General features: G+C 43.5%; 1 long non-coding RNA gene across 1 annotated transcript; it reads right to left on the minus strand.

Moving 5' to 3' along the window:
- Positions 1–1,059: 1,059 nt before the first annotated feature.
- Positions 1,060–4,114, minus strand: LOC125759194 (uncharacterized). Its single transcript, XR_007416722.1, has 4 exons — positions 3,779–4,114; positions 3,641–3,712; positions 1,590–1,654; positions 1,060–1,220 (listed from the first exon to the last, which is right to left on the minus strand). It is a non-coding gene; the product is annotated as an uncharacterized LOC125759194 (long non-coding RNA).
- Positions 4,115–4,922: the final 808 nt, after the last annotated feature.

A 4,922-nucleotide genomic window follows, 5' to 3' on the forward strand; every position in this document is an offset into this window, starting at 1 on the left:
ACCAGAGGCGCCACACATTCTCTGAGAAGCAGAGAACGTTCAGTATTAAAACTTGCAGGAATGTCGAGGCAAGCACGTCTTTGCTGTTAATCGCATAAAGTTACCCATATTTCCCTGTAGACGCTGCCAGCTGGTATGTAAAGTGATCGACAGCTAAAGTACAAACGAGATAGAGTTCACTGGAGCTTGTTCTATCGGTGTTGTCTCGGCGAATACGCGTAGTGTCCGCACTGTTTCGGCTCACGCACCTAATGCAACGCGTAACCTACTTTTATGGTACCTCTTTTGTTTAGTGCAATGCAAAGCTTATCTGTCAGGGTGTCTAATCACGGAATAGTTACGCGGAAAAAGCCGTGAAAGCTTCGTAATCAGAATTATGCAATCTGCTGAGGATGCGAGATTTTATACACAGATATGCTACAAACAGATGTGAGACGAGTTCAAAAAGAAAGTATAATGACTTCTGACATTTCAGTCATTTGACGCTCTAATGTGTCCCTTTAGAATTTTGTAATGTATTTGAAATGCCATTCAAAAACATATTGGCCGATCATTCTGATGCGTATTAACATGTGATAGTCTGATGCGGATTAACATGTGATAGTCCGATGCGTATTAACATGTGATAGTCTAGTGAGCATGAAACGACCTTTGACATCAACACTGATTTGATTCTCTAATGTATTTCTTCAGAATTGTTTTAATGTACTCATAATGTCATTCAAAAACATATTGGCCACCGTCATTCTAATGTGTCCTTATGAGTGACTTTCTTGTGAGTATGAAACATCCCGTTTGCAATGACCCTCGGCCAAGCTTGTGCTTCGTGGCCAATGACATTCATAACATTCCTGAAACAGAACTATTACAGTGCATGATAAGATTTATGATATGTCCGGATGATAGTACGGAATCACATATTAGTTGTGCCTGACAATGTGTTTGCTGGTTGATACACATGCAGCCAAGCATCATACAAAAGTGCATGTATGCACCTTCTACGACACTTGTGCTGTACAAAGACATTTCTCAACAAAAGAAAATGGATAAAACATTTATTGACTGGGAAACATGCAGAGGTTAAATGAAAGAAAAATATGGTGTACACCTGTCATATCTTCGTTTCGTTTAATCTGTCTACTTAACATTGATGACAGATTGCTTTTGATGCGCAGGGTCCTTGTAGGGAATCCATGTATGTGTATCCATGCATGTGTATCCTGCACGAAAGATCGCAGTAAATATATAAGAGTTGCAAAGAAAACTTTATCCAACACATCGTGCACCTTAGAACACTTAGATGTACTGCCAAGGCCCCGTGCAGGTAGTTGACAAAAAGCACTTTTGTGAAGTTAGAGTTAGTCAAAATTGCATCTTATATCGCATTTCCAATAGAAACTTTCAGCAAATCCTGTAAGAAAACAGGAAAACAACACAGAAGGTCCAGTCCAGCATCAAGTATACATTAATGGAGTTACGTCTAGGGTCTTGTTTCTTTGATCTTAGAATTCCCTCAAAAAAGTTGCAATAGGTTCATGAGCAGGCGCAACATGTCGAAGCTCTTTGTAAAGATTGAAACAAATGCCTACCATAAAATATAAGCTCGACCAGGCTCACAGGTAGAACGCTCCCATCTTCGTCTGCAAGCTGTCGTCTGCTTCAGTTCCACGAACAGGTGAGATCACCGGGTACATATGTTAAGGATACCAGAAAACATTCATGAGTTGGCGCACCACACAGACCTTACAGCTCACACACAATACATACAATGTATTCAGGCAAGTCTATGTTTATATACCAGCAACGGCCTTGAATGATGGACTCAGATTGCGCTATAAGAACAAGTATAACCTGAGCAACGGCTCATGGCAGACAACTGTAATGGTGCCATTGCAAGCCGAACTTTCAGAAACTTATGTACTTAGTAAACACTATGTGGTTGGAGAACGCAGATTACGATATAGGTCATTTAAATGACGAAAATTACATCAGCTCTGCTACACAATATAAAATGCATAAATTGATAAAATAAGAGTATGTGTGGCCCATGTGCACACACCATAATGCCGAGCTTTACATATTGTATTATATGATGAATTTGAGCCGTTTAGGAAAGTAATTCTAGTCGTGTTAAAGCCAATCAATGCCTGGAATATCGGTTTAAATTTGTAGTGCTGCAAGCCATAAAAAAACACCGTTAACCACTTTTGTCAGCCTTCTCTAAACTTCTGCACACATAGTTACATATGAGAATTTAGATTTGTTTCCCATAATAATTACTTCATAAAATTAAAGTAGCACTCTCACAATGAATGCTACGTCTTAGTCGCACAACCTGCAAATAAGAGCGCTTTTTCAGTTTCATGCTGCCTTAAGAAAAGCTCACAAAAGAAACATGAACTTTAGATAAGCACATAATTGAGGTGTGCTTTCGCCACCCCAGCACAGTGGATAAAAAGCTCTTGGAACAGTGCTGCTTAACCATTACAACAACTTCTGTTAATATAAACCAGTATGCTTCAGGAAACAATATAACGACGGGAAAAATATTTCACATCATTTTTCTCAAACACAAATATTGCAACAAAGGGCACCTTGCCAAACGCAACTGGCATATTTGTCTAGAATTGATAATTATATACATCTTGTGCTCTTTCAAATTACTGTACACATGGTGTTAGTACCAGAATATAACGTAATTCACTGACTTGTATTATCTTCAAGTGGGTTCACCCAACGCAAGTTCGTTTCTCGTAGCAACGACCTTGCACAGTCAGATTAAAATCCTAACCATAGTGCAACTAACTTCTAACAAAAACAAGCGCGGTGCAGTAGTCGCGGAGAAAGCCACAAACACACGCCACTGAAGAGCACCGCGCGCGCATGTGCAGCCGCAGCGTGTTTTTATATCTTCCTCCCCGCGTACTACATGCCAATTATTACTGAGTTTCCTGAAAAGTTACTTCATTTGTACCTGCATCATGAGAAGGCTAGGCGATTAACGTTATGTTTAAAGCAGTTCTATTTCCGAAGTGATAAGCCATCGTACAAGTAGCTTCAGGCGATGATCTCGTGCAGTATACAGCTGTAGTCGATTTCAATAACTTTCGACGACGCTAAGAAGTTTATTTACAGAATCACAACTCGGATACAAAAAATCTTGCAAATTATTCTTCCTTCGGTTTACGATCGCTTCTGAGCGCCGGAATGCCAAGAGCGGGCCACTTTCTCTCTCTCCTCGGTCGCGACCCATCCCCTCTCCGGGAAAGAGCCATGCTCTCAGTCCTTCCCTCCTACCTCACCTCCCCCCTCCGGTCCCCTACGCCCAAAAGGGCGAGTGTTGCCCTCCCTGCGACACATACATCGCGCAGGCGTCCCCAAGGTCAACCAGTTCCCGAGTAGAGAAGCAGCAGCGGGAAGCGGGCGGGCCGAGCGACAGGCATTCTTGGAATCGAAAAACAGCCAAGGAAGAAGAGCGCCATGACAAGAAACGCTTGCGTTACAGAAGCGAGCGGAGTATCGCGCAAAGCAACGCGCCTTCATCCACCCGTTGCAGTTGTAGGTAGTGAACGCACATGGTGAGTGCTTCATACAACCGTATAAAGTGCACAGAAAGCATTGAGCATAGCGTAAAACATACCTGTCTATCATCCTTCCTCTGGCCATCATCCCCGCAGAGTGAACACACCGCCCAGACGATCACACTCGGTTCCTGCGTAAAAGACGTCATGTAATGAAGTAACCTAGCTGTGTAATTCAGAAATATTCTAGAACTTACCAAAATCAGGCATCCACTGTGCACTCTTCAGCTTTACAGTCCACAATGTACCGTACACTCGGCGACAGTCTTGTCAAAAGGCTGCTGTACGTCCGCACTCGCCTTCAGTCACGAGACTAGGACCTAGATCGTCTTGGAAGGTACACTTGACATTGAATCAAGTAACCAACGTGCATAATCGATAAACGTGGTAACGAAGCATTGCAGAACACAGCATGGCACACACACACACAAACCGCGCGCATCGTGCACCCGTCAAACAACTAAAGCGCCCCCAAGGACAACTTTTCTTGGCAATGAAGGGAAGGCTACGGGGGCGGAGCTACTGCACATGTACTGCTCCGCGAAATAGTCCGGTTCGGCGCGCGTTTCGAATTTAGTTTTGGTTTGTGAACCTTCCGTACCTCATGTGACGGCCATTTCATTGTCCGAGCGGCCGTCTCAGGCTTATACAGCCATTTGCTAGTGAAATTCGTCAGAAGCTTCCTAGGCGAGTCGTCGGGAAAGGTGGAGGGTGACGAGCGCTCACTTGAAGACGAAGGCGCTATTTTGAATGTGAGGTGCACGTAAAAGGTGCGACGTTTTCACAAGTGCAAAAACGCGAAATGACGCTGCATAAATCAAAACAAATATAAATATCTCTTTGGTGCGCGCTGACCCTCTCTTCAAACAGCGCTCCGTAGAAAATAAAGCAATGTTCTTGTTTTTATTTGTCACTGTACATAAAAAAAAGTGTATTTATGGCTTTTTTTAACCCGTGTGTGCATGTTGGGAATGTGTTATGGCTGTTCGATTTTGTTATACAACTATACATTTTGTTTTGTCAAAAGAAACGCTTTTTTGTTTCAAGTTACTGCCCTCTCCCGTGGATAGAAAGAGGTAGGGATTATGATAGGAGGAGGGAATGGGTAGGGTGTGATAGGCGACACCCAACGTTGCACACAGAGGAGGTGAATGGGACAAGGAAGGAGTGAAGGGAGAGAGGAGTTGACGCCGTGGAGAACGGAAGAGAGTCGCGTGGAGACGACTTTACGAGGAGGCGGGGCGGGAGAAGGATGTACGCGACGTTGGGCCAAATCGAACTTTGGTTGTCGGCTGCTTCTGACCAGCGTTGCAACAGCGAGGAGAGATAGAGACAGTAGTT

Source organism: Rhipicephalus sanguineus, chromosome 7 (assembly GCF_013339695.2).
Source record: "Rhipicephalus sanguineus isolate Rsan-2018 chromosome 7, BIME_Rsan_1.4, whole genome shotgun sequence".
Taxonomy (NCBI): domain Eukaryota; kingdom Metazoa; phylum Arthropoda; class Arachnida; order Ixodida; family Ixodidae; genus Rhipicephalus; species Rhipicephalus sanguineus.